The sequence below is a fragment of the Tympanuchus pallidicinctus genome, unplaced genomic scaffold, assembly GCF_026119805.1.
Source record: "Tympanuchus pallidicinctus isolate F22 unplaced genomic scaffold, pur_lepc_1.0 scaffold3, whole genome shotgun sequence".
NCBI classification, from domain to species: Eukaryota; Metazoa; Chordata; class Aves; order Galliformes; family Phasianidae; genus Tympanuchus; species Tympanuchus pallidicinctus.
Genome location: NW_026294747.1, coordinates 94,536,931 through 94,549,506, shown reverse-complemented (window position 1 = coordinate 94,549,506; position 12,576 = coordinate 94,536,931). Strand labels below are relative to the sequence as shown.

The window sequence follows — 12,576 nt, the reverse complement described above, 5'->3', positions numbered from 1 at the left end:
TCATCCACTGAAGGAGACACTGCGGTGATATTGCAGTTATGGGACAGCGAGCACTGCTCTTGAAAGCTCAGTAAACCCTTAATGGAGTTGGAAATAAAGCCACTCCTGTAAACCACCAGGCTACCTGCCCCCACATCCCAATACATTGTTCTTAACGAAGAAGCAAACAAACAAAAACAAAAAAGCAACCAATAAAAAGGGGAGAATGGAACCTTGTAGAGTGTCTGTGAGCTCCCAAAGCCTGTCTTCTTTTTTGTGTGTGTGTTGCTTTTCCCTGCCACTTGTGGACAAATTACTGTCTTAAGTAACTTCTTTTCTCAATGTTTTCGTTCAGATTATACATGAAATCTAACATATTAGGGTAGAAATGAGTATTGTATGGGATAATATACAACCCATAACACAATCAAATTTTGCCTGAAAATGCCATTATATTTCTGTTTGCATGTTAGCTGATTTGATTTTCAGTGTTGCTTTTTTTTCCAGCTAATATTGTAGAGTGTAGTAATTCATCTGCATACATGCTACTATTCTGAGTATCACTTTTTATTTCTGGAACACTTTCTTGTGGAAGACATTCATGATGGATGAGTCATGGAAGAAAAAATAACCCCCCACACCCAAATCTCACCACCTCTTTAAAAAAAACACACATTGTGCAAATCAAACAACCAAAACAACCCATTTCAGCAGTTTTAGTGAATTATTTAGTCACCAGTTTGTTTTTTAGGAGGTTATACTCTTCTTCAGATAGACAACGCAGAGGCATTTCACTGCATTTCTGTTTGTCTTCATTTAACACAGGGTGAATCAGTGATGATAAGGCTATGCTTTTAAAGTGTTTTGAGAAATGCAGATACTGGATTATGAACTGTACTCCGTTTTATCACCAGACATCTGCAATAAGAAAGTGTAGTAAATATGGAATGGATGTTGAAAGTGACAGAAGAATTCAGCTGAGCAAGCTAATATAGAGGGGCTAAAAATCTGCGTGAGCCTTACGTTTATACTTGGAATTTTATGGTTTTCTGGACAGTTTTCATCTTGAAACACTGAATAATGATTAATGCAAATATATAAATGAGAGCAACAATTTAAAAAAATCCTGTTGATTATACGAACTGCTCTGCAATAGGTTATATTCCTTTAGCTTCTGTTGTGGAAACTGTGCATTTAAAATATCTCTAACTAGTAAGTTGCCATACATTAAAGGTGATTTCAACATATTACCAAAAAAAAAAAAATCTGACTGCCAAAGTTACCCTTTTTATGAGTGACATAACTGCTACAAAACCAAAATCACAACTGATGGTTTATGGCTTCAGTAGTGAAGAACAGGTCACAGTTGCTTCAACTGAAGATCTTTTAACAAAAATATGTGTGTGCATATGAGCATATGAAAGTGCATCCATGCTTTAACTGAGGTGATGAAGGAATGCCTTCCACTGCCTTTTCTCAGCACACATCTTACTTCTGTTAAGAAATGAAATGTTAAGTTGAAACTATATGCTTTAAAATTTTTTGCAACATCATGCTTCCATCCTTTTTCAACTTTTTTTGTCCTAAATGATAGCTTACACCATCTTTTTCTATGTACATTTTTAAAATAATGAGATTGAGTGCAGAATTATCTCTGAGTTCTATGGCTTCTATCCCTTGGTGTCTGTGTGCAAGTATCCTTCCATGTAATCTGGATTTTATTTCATAATCTGATGGCAGTCTTAGAAATTCTTGCAATTACTAAAACATTAATCAGGTTCCAGGAATACTTTTTTAAAAAACTTTATAAAGTTCATTAAGCTAAACATAATAATAGCTCTTTAAAAACAGGAAATAAATTTGAACATAGTAAAGGAAATATTTCAATTTGGTATTAGATTATGAAAAGTTCTTGAAATGCAATGAAGACCATAAGAATTTTAGTTTTCAAAAGTGGTTATTGCATATAATATACTGCAAAGATTAGTTTTGCAGCTGAAATTGCGTGAAGGATTGGTAATATTCAGAGAAAGTGCAGCAAAAGAGATTGGATAGAAATATCAAAGCCTGAAATATCTGAGCTTTTACTTAAACTTAATTTCTGGGGTCTGTTTGTGAGTGAGAAGTAAGAATGCTTTCTCTGCTTCATTATTACGGAATTTGGCTTGAAGATGTTATGGTGTAAGTCGGTCTATGTTCTCTCTGCTTTTAGCGGCAGTCCCTGCAGAGCCCCATGTAGAGGTGAAAAATCTTTTCCGTAAAGTTGCATTATGAGTGTATTCCTATATTTTTAGACCTCTTTGTGTTTTTTGTTGATCACTTCTTTCAATTCATTAGCCCAGTGCTAATGAACATGTTTACTTTGAAGTTTTTGTTTGTTTGTTTTTTGTTTTGTTTTGTTTTTGTACATATGCATAGTGATCTCAGTTACAAGCATGGTATGACAGCATAAAGAAGTTGGCAAAGGTCTGAATGAAATATGAAATAAGAAAATGTAACTGTAATTTGAAGTAGGAATTGTAAGGAAGGCTTTTATGAAAGCTCAATTATTAAATACTTTTGGCTCATGTTAACATCTCTGTTAATATGGTTCTCTCTCTTTTAATGCTTTGAAATTATATCCATTTAATACTTCTTTAATTTTGAAAAAATAGTAAGATATTTTGAGTCCTTATCTAGAGTATTTAAACAAATGTTCTCTCTCTCTTTTTCTGCATTGATAAAGGCTGCAAATAATTTTTAAAAGTTGGGGTTAGATAAATTTTATTTATTAAAAATGTGACTATCTGGTGGAACCAGTTGTTCAGAGATCACAGGAAATTCTCTCATCACTAGGGGATCAGCTTTAATATCCATCCAACTTATTTGCTATATTTTATAATCTCTGCTGATGTAAAACCATAATGTACCACTTCTTTTTCAAGAGAAGCTTGAAAAGCTCCTGAGATATGGTAGCGTCTCTTCATTTCTGAAAGAGTTACAAGAAATACAAAAATGAGATTAACTTGAAGCGTCTGACCATTTGAAATTTTAGTATATGCTTAAGATCTCAGACTACTGCTTTTTTTTGTGCTTGTGTGTGTGGTCTATATTATTATGGTGTTGTTATGTTTTATTTCTTATAATGCAAACTGACAGCTTCTTCCTTGGTTATCTACTTCAGAAAACAAGTTAGTCTAAAAAGTAGGGTTATGCTAGAAGAATGTATCTGAGTAATAAAAATTGCTTTCTGAAGAGCGAAGGAAAAACAAACAAAAAACACCTGGGCTTCATTTCTTCTTTGATTATTACTTCATAGTGGTTATTTTATTTGTTTACCTTTGTACTGTAATTGAAAAAGTAGGTGGACAGTCCAGTTCATTCAAAATTAAAGCCAGGAATTTTTTTATAGCTTCTTTTGTTCCTGTTGACCTTGTTTACTCAGTTTGTTTACTACAGAGTATAGTAACTGATGAAGATGGAGAGATAATGGCTGTGTTTTCCAATACATTTACCCGTCATTGAATTAGGGATCAATATTGAATGGAGGGGTAAAAAAGAGAAACAAGAAAAAAAAAAAGAACCTTGGCAAGATTTGCAATTATTAAATGCACAAGGAAGGACGAGATGAGGAAGAAGCAAGTCTTGGCTCTGCAGGCAATATTAATGCTCTTCTTGTAGAGCCAAGTCAATTTTAGTAGCAACCTGGAGCTCTTTTCTGTCTATAGTGTAATGTTTAGCAAATTAGTTTTGGGTTTTTTTGGTTTTGTTTTTTTACTGGTATTTACTTGTGAAAAACAATTCACTCACCTGCTGTCAAAATCAGCCAGATATCAGGAGTATTTTGTTTACCAGATATATAACTATGGCATGGCAAGTACACTGCTCTTTTGTTATTCAGTTGTTTCTAGTACACGATGCTGCTGTAGGCAGCAAATTTTTCAAAAGTGGAGGTTAAATGAGCTTGCCTGCTTCTAGGTAGCACAGGAAAAAAGCAAAACAAAACAACAAAAAAAAAACAAAAACAAAAACAAACCTTTGTTTCAAACCTTCATCTATTATTCTCAGTAGCCATTTTTATTTCTTTAAGGAGTAAAAATGAATAGGCGTACATGAAGGTTAACCTACTTAAGTTTGCTGTGCTTGTGAAGCTTATATTCTAGTAAGCCAAGCAGGCTATACATTTGTTTGTATGATGGCATATATTAAAGCATTTTCCTTTTTGTCTCTTTCTCTGTCTGAGGGCATAGCAGCCGCTACAATATTGGTTCTTTGTTTCAATATTTTGTTGTTGTTTTTGGTTTTTTTTTTTTTTTTTTTTTTTTTTTTTTTTTTTTCTTTTTTTTTTTTTCCTAGTATACTTATGTGCTTTTAGCATTCAAGACATTATGTAATCATTTACAAACATTTGTCTCGCCAATCCTGGCCACAGTCTACCTACCTTTTAAAATTGCTTATTTAGTCCTCCACTGCACACGCAGTGCTAGGGCATTTACATTACTCTCCTAATAATATATGTTTAATTTCTATAGGCTTAGTTTTTAGTAGCACTGATCCACACAGTATGATCATTCCCTTTCTTTCTTTACTAAGAAAGATCCTGAATTTTTTCATTTCAGCTGAGTGGGAGTAACAATTTTCTGTACATTTGTCGATGCCTGGTACTTTTCTATTTTTTTTTAAATCATTAAATCTTTGTAATATTCTTATTAAATATCAAACATAGCCTTTTGCTTAGGTGTATCTGACAAATCTACTTAATGATAATTAACAGCCCACCGTTTGGGTTCCTGGAAGTTCAGTAACAGCTGGACATCTACATCTCTTTAGATATGATGAATAGAATGGGTAGAAAGCACATTGCCTTGCAGAAATGCCTGTCTATCATCAGATCAATGTTCATGTGATGAATAACCCTTCATATTAGCATTTTGACATTTAGTTCTATGTTCTCTACCACTGCATTCAGCAGATTACCTTCCAAATATAAACAGATTTTCAAGGTAAAAAAAAAGCCAGTCAAACAAGGACACTGATACAAAATAAATAACCCTGCAGGTATGTGCATTCACATAAATGAGCTTACTCATTTATACATGTGGTAAAACAAACAGTGAAAGACTGAAAACACAAGCGAAAAACCACAAAGTAATATTTGAAATCTCTTTAGCAATATAGATATAATTAAAACGTGGCTATGGAAAGTCTTGGAGAAGTATGTATAAACTCTGCAGCTGGAGGAATGTAAGCAGGGAACAGGTAAACTTTTGTGGCATGCTGGTGTTGCAGCAGAATGGTACTAACTGTATCATCCCACATGAGCACCCTTAGATGACCAAACAAGGCTGCTTGATTTGCCCTTGGTGACTAACTTAAAGCAAAATTGTTGTAACATCAGCATGTAGAAAAGAAAATTTATGTAGATAGCCTGTGAAGGAAATGAACAGTGACACACTTTGCTGTGGACATGTAGACAACTCTAGAATTTAGGTAGGTAGTATATGTGTAGAATAAAATTCTTATTTCTCATTGTCTTGTGTACTGATTTTAGTTATTCGAAGTCAAATATGCCTAAAGCTGTCCGCATAAGCAAGCAAAAGCATCACGGAATTCTCTCAGATTGGCATATAATGCTTAGCATTAAAAGAACAATGACAATTCATGCTTCTAATACATTCTTCCACTTGTTCTGTGTTTGTGTGATTTGTTCTAGTAGGAAGACTTCTTCACAAGTACGTTCACAAAAAAAAAAAAACCAAAAAAACAAAGAAACAAAAAAAACACCCAAACTATTACATGATGTTTCATAGTAATTTATTAAATGAGTTTTTATATTAAAAGCTAAGGCAGCATATTTTCAGCAATACGAAGCTCACTTTAGATTCATCCAGCCAGGAAGCAGAAATATTGCCATTTGACCTTACTGTGCCATCAAATGAATTACAAATGTTTTATATCAAATATCTGTTCAAGAGATTCCCGCTGAGCTAATATCTGCAAATTCTTGAAGATAAAAAGACGTAATGTTAATTCTAAATTATTCGACCATTTTAGGAAGATCATAGTAATAATTTGCCAATGTTAGTAGAGAACATTTACAATAGTAGATGAGTTAATCTTTACAGGAATCTTTCCAAGCTGCCTGTGATAGGCAGAGCTCCAGTTTTGCCAGTTTTTCCATCTGTGTAGCCAACTTATAGTAAACAACGTATGGAACCTGAGGTAATATTGCTACTTTCTCTGGAAGAAGTTGGGCTGTTTTTAAATTTATTGATATGTATATATGGCAGCCGTTAGCAGTTCCAAAAAATATCTCTTAGAAGTTGAAGAATTTTTCAGCAAAAATTGAGCTTTCCTCACTGATGTTATTTTACTGAGACAGATTTGTTCTTCACAGTGAAGGAGGAAGTATTTGGAAAGTAATTATTATTTGTAATGAACTGTGGAAAGTGTTGGACTGTGTTAATAGATTTGCTAGAACTCGATTTCAGTTACTGGATGTAATGTGCTGAGAAACTTCCATGGCCCCCAGTAAAGTAAGAGTTTCAACTGTGCTGGAAATATTAAGTTAGACCTGGTCTAATTAAGTCAACTGACAAATCATTTGTAACAGTTCTGTTTAATATCTCCTATAACTTCAAATGTGAATTAAGCACTCTTTATAAATCTTAAATTGATATCATAAGCGTAGTCAGATTTTGGCAGATGCTTGGACAACGTATCTGGGGTGGAGAACTGTGGCATTCCCAGCAACCATACATTTCTTCCTAATCAGGCTGGAAATACAGGAGGGGGGAGGTCTTACTTGATTATATCTACTCAAACAATCCTGTCTCCTTGTGAGAACTGATACTGAATATAGTGGGAACACAAGCTGACATGACTGGACAATTTGAATTTTCCTGACAAGTTGTACAAGTAGCCACACTTACGGGAAGATGCTCCTGCAGAGGAAAACGCACTGATGCTTGTGAGGAGTTGGTGTATGTATATAAGGTGAGGCCCATTTACAGTAGTAGATTTCTAGTTTTGTTAGGTGCTTACAAACATATGTTGCCTTACATTTTGCTTTAGTATGATGTAACCCCCCTTTGAAATGTCTCATATTTCTTCTGTAGGGCTGAAGACCAAATTAGATCTTGTTTGGAATAAAAAAAAAAGACAGAATTCGGCTTTTTCCTTCTAGTATGATATTTGGCAGCACAATAAATTAAAAAAGCAGTATGTAAAGATAAGCCTTCGTATCAAAAATTAGCAGAAGAGAGGGTTAAGGGACATAGCTGTAGTGTCTGTCTCATACTCCCTTGAAGAGAGGTTGGTTCACTTGTATTTTAAACTGTTAGAGTATTTTTGTATTGGAATTTTGTATTGGAATTGTATATGTATTTATATTACATATTTTTATATATTATTAAATGTATTTGTGTGTATGTTTAATATTCAAAGAATTTACAGTCTTTGAATTTTCTGTTTTGCAACTTCAAAAATAGAAAAATAATTAAGTGGCTAAAGTGACAGGAGCTTATTTTAATTGTATTCCTTTGCAAATGGAGATGCCTTCCAGGTGCCTAAGCTGCGGCTGACAATTTCTGGAAACAGGTGGAAGCATTTCTATTAGGTTAATATAAAAGAGATGTCTAGCATATTCTGGTTTAGCTTTTTTAAACTCCAACTTTCTTACATTGAATTACAACAGTTATAACTACTAACTTGCTCAGTCTCTTATTGCTGTTCTTGGATCTTTACCAACCTTGGTACTCTGAATCTACATAGACTTAGTAGCATGACTGGTCTTAGTCTTGGTAATCAGTGTCAGTGCACAATGAAGCAAGGTAAACTTGAAGTTGTTCCCTTGTTTTGTGTCTCCACTTCAGTTGCAACTTTAAGCACTTAATAATGTTGCTGTTAATGCTGTTGGTGTTTGATTGTACGTGCAGACATCAGTTTTACCGCTTTTGAAATAGCATATGTTAAGGCAGCTGAACACGTGCGTCACTCAGCTGTCCTATGTGAACTGAAGCGATAATTTAAGTGAGAAATAAAATGTAGATGTTTAATCATTTTTTTTTTTACATATGGTAGTAATAGAATTTATATAGTAACAACAAAAAGCTCTGTGGTCTTTTTTAACCCATTCTGAGTACAATTTTGCTGTCTGAAGAGTATAATGAAGAAATTCTGACACTCCCTTTTAAATGCTATCTTTGTCCAGACAAGATTACCACATATTCTCTAGGAGTATATGTGAAACAGAGAAGCCAGAAATACAGGTTTTTAAAATATTTTTTTTAGATGCTATTTTTTTAAATTGCATAATGAAGGCAATCCCACTGTGAAGCTATACATACTCAGTGTTTGAGGTTGAAGAGCAGAAAGTAGTGCCAGTCTTACACAGATATGTTGACACAAGAACTGTGTGAACATCAGTGCTTTGGGCCTGAAGAAGGATGTACAGACCTTAACTTAAATTTTATCATGGCTTGGTCTGCACCTGCTAAAATTTTCGCAAGAGTTTCAGGTTAACACGCCCAAAACACTCTACTATGAATCAGGTGATCTATGTTTAGTTGCAATTCCAGATCTGCAAAACTGGCATGAGTATAGGCTTTGGAATGCAAACCTTATACAGGCAAGCTGTCTTTGGTTTCAGGTTTCTTAGAGACTTACATGTGAAATTGTTTGATTGCATTAATTGATGCCTCTAACAGATTCAGCAGCAGTGATAGATGTTCTTTAGTATTACAGCACAAACTAATGCCCACTGTAACTCTGTTTTAGTCACCAGAGTTATATTAGGTTGGAGCTGGGCCTCTTTTCCTCAGTGTTGTCTCAGTATGTTTATTCTTCCTTTAATGCCATGCCTAGATCCAACAAGGATATTTTTGTCTGTGGAATAATCCGATTATTTTTTTAAAAGATGTGACATCATAAAGAAAATATGGAAGCCTCGGTACATCTTTGGTAATATACTTAGAGTTATTTCATTTTCATTTTAGATTAACTGCTTCATGATGCATTTCTTTCCTTATGCTTGGTGTTATATTGTTTTATTTTGCTTTATAAAAAAAAAATGTACCAAATTCTTGATTATGCAAATAATTGTAAATAAATCGTCTTCTGTATATTGTCATGTGGTTCAAGTACTTGAAGCTTTGATTTATCCTTCAAATTGAGCATCTTTGGTAAAAAATTTAACGGAATAGCATTTTTTCTTTGTTTAAAACTCATTGTTATTGAATCTTGAATTTTTATTCAGATGGAGTCATGCAAGTAAGAAAGACTCTACTTCTGTCCTCATGAATTAAGAAAGCATTTAGTCTTCTGATGCCATAACTCTGATGGGCGGGATTTGTATAGTTAAATATATGCTGAATTATTTTCAGCATAAAGGTTAATCTGTGGCTTTTTGAATCCTTGCATTTTTGTAGTAATGTAGGAACTGGTTTATCACTTCACTGGTTTAATATTCAATTTTCTTGGAAATGTGTTATAATGTTAACTCTTATGGACATCAAGATGATTAGAGTATATTAGGCTCTCTCCACTGTTTAACAGTGGGAAAATAGGGGGTGGATAGAACTTGTCTGCACATAGCTCCATTGTAGGCTCTTCATGCCCTGCCCTATTAACTTCCCAGATAATGTAAGGTTCTTTTGATCAGACTAACATATAAAATTTATTAAAAATCAAAGGCGCTAGTGTTTTGAGGGTACTGACTTTCTCATCTCCTGTAATAAAATCATAATGAGTAATCACTTGAACTATTTGATATACAATTCAATTAAATAAACGTCTGTTGCCTAAATTGAGTGTTTTACTATTCTATTTTAATTTTGGAAAAAAAAAAAATTATAGAGTGTTAGGAACATGAAGCATTATGTAATGTAAAGAACTCAAATGTTTTTAACTTCAACCCAAATCACCAAAGAAAGCAATACAGAAACATTAAAAGGATCAGAGCAAATACTTCCTTATACAACTTAGTCAGTAACATCTGGAATTAAAATATCAAGAGTGCAGATTATGAAACTGCATCACTGTGATCCTTCTGATCTACATGATGTATCAGAAAAGCAGGCACATAATTTTTCTATTCTTGATATTGTTTTTTATGGTACATTGTTTCAAGGCCTGGTAGCAGTGCCTTAGAAAAAAATACATTTCACTTTAGTATCTCTCAAATACTTAGGAGAACCAGAGATAGTTTTCTGTTTTGTTTTGTCTTTGTGGCAGAGGGAGACATAAAAATAAACTAAAATATGTCAACTAAGAACTTTTTTTTTTCCCGTTTGGAAAGACAGTTTTAGTGTTGTATGCCCAAGGCTTGATTTTTTTTTTTCCTCAAGCTTTTAGTAGGAAGGTAGATGAAGGATAACCTTTGAATTAAATGAGCTGAAATGTTTGAGAGAGCTTGTTCTAGTATTAGGCTTGTTTCTAGATATATTTATATACTTTTTCCAAGAAATGCTGAGTTTTAGGCTGAATAAATGTGAATGAAAAATTGGTGAATGTCTAACCTAAGTTTTAGGTTTGCAAAAAGTAAAATTTTCATAGCTTAGAACTTCAAATAAATATTCTAAACAGTGTGATTGCATGAGGAGAAAAGATGTTCTCTAGAAAGTTATTGAAATATTTTTCTCCTATACTTAGTTCCCAAGACAGGATCTATAGTATTACATAATGCTTTTACAAGACCAGAATGTAGCTAGGCTGATTGAAGAGCAGAACAGGAATGGTATTATTACTTGAGGTCTTTTCATATTTATCTTTCTTTAGAAGTTTTAGACCATGGGTGTCAACCATTTTTGGTTTTGCCTAGGCTGGGTTGGGTAAAGAGGAATTGTCTTGGGCTGCATAAAAAATATATAGTTAATATACATAAGTAATAAAGCTTAATTATTATATTTTATATTAAGACGTTGAAAAAAAAAGAGAGAGAGAGTAACAAATGTAGGATATTTTAACCTTGTTTTTTCTGAAACTAGGTTCTGGTTTGATGTAAGTGGTCAACATTCTTGGTGAGGTCTCAAGGAATTCATGAGAGATTTCTAATTAAATTTTACTCTCTTATTCAATGAATGCTCAGGACATGAGCAAAGTGTGACTGTGAAGCGGGGGATATTTATCTGGTAAGGCTAAGCTTATCAAAGTCTAGTAGAGACATGATCACATTTCTGAGTGGAATATCTGATTGCAACTCTATACATTCCATTTGAAAATTTATAGGTTGTGCTTTTATATCGACTGAAAGTGGAGTCAAAAATATAACAAAAGAAATGATGATTTTTTCTTGGCAATCTTGAAATTTATTGAATTCCTTTATCAGAATGGAAAGCACGGCTGTATATTTTTAATGACTCACATGTTTAGGCAATATATCAAAATGCATAAAATTATTTACTACAACCTGACCTTATCATAATTTAATTTCAAACACTATGCTTTAAAGCATAGCACAGATAAGTTGATTTTCACCTAGAAGATGCAAATGCAACTCATATAAATGAGCAGTCAAATCCACCAAAAATGCTAAATCTGTGGCACAAATTTTATTTCCATAAATAACTTGATTTCATTTTGCAAATCATAAATTCCTTTTAGCATTTTACCCCAACTTAGTCGCCTTACTTCAGAAAATAAATGAAGTCCCAAAAATTATTAGTCATACTTTTAAGGAACATCAGTATTTTTATCTATTGCCGAAGTAGTATAAAATTTGAAATAATAGGTTTACTCTCCAAACTTTTTCAATAAATTTTCCTGTTTCTTCAGTTAACCTGGCTATAGCCTGGTGAGTCAAATTGATTGTAGAAAGATAAATTTTTAACCAAGACAAATTTCCATGCATTGCTTAATAAACTTGCCACCAGTAAATGTTTTGGTATTTTTGAAATGAGATTTGCTATCACTTAATTAACCTTTGTAGTAGAGTTCTTCTGACTTGTAATAAAAAAAAAAAAGATTGAGGTGACAGACATTTTTCAGTTCTGCTATTCTGTCTTTATGAAGCATTCTTTGATATGCATCAAACTTGGCAGTGTATTTTTGCATATAATGTCTTACTGAATTTTAATTTTTGAAAACTGACATATTTCCTTGCAAATTAAGCCTAGTGCCATATTTGTCTCGAGAAAAAATGCTCATCTGTCCATTTTTCATCAGAAAACCTTCATCCACTATTTTCCTTTTTTAAAAATGGTTTTCTTTTAGGATGGCATTAGGTAGATTGAAAGATTATTCTCAATAATCACTATGTTTTACTCACAAAGAGGCACTGTATGTAGCCTCGAGTACCTCGAGTACTGTGTTCAGTTTTGGGCCCCTCACTACAAGAAAGACATTGAGGCCCTGGAGCATGTCCAGAGAAGGGTAACGAAACTGGTGAGGGGTCTGGAGCACAAGTCTTATGAGGAGCAGCTGAGGGAGCTGGGATTGTTTAGTCTGGAGAAGAGGAGGCTCAGGGGAGACCTCATTGCACTCTACAACTTCCTGAAGGGAGGTTGTGGTGCAAAAGGGTCTGGCCTCTTCTCCCAGCCAAATAGTAGGACCCTAGGAAATGGCAAGAAGTTATACCAGAGGAGGTTTAGGTTGGATATTAGGAGAAACTTTTTCTTTCAA

General features: G+C 33.7%; 1 protein-coding gene across 5 annotated transcripts in view; it reads left to right on the top strand.

Annotated features, from left to right (window-relative positions):
• ZNF385D (zinc finger protein 385D) overlaps window positions 1-12,576 on the top strand; it is a 375,527-nt gene that overhangs the window by 226,166 nt on the left and 136,785 nt on the right. The gene's annotated exons all lie outside the window — the stretch shown is intronic.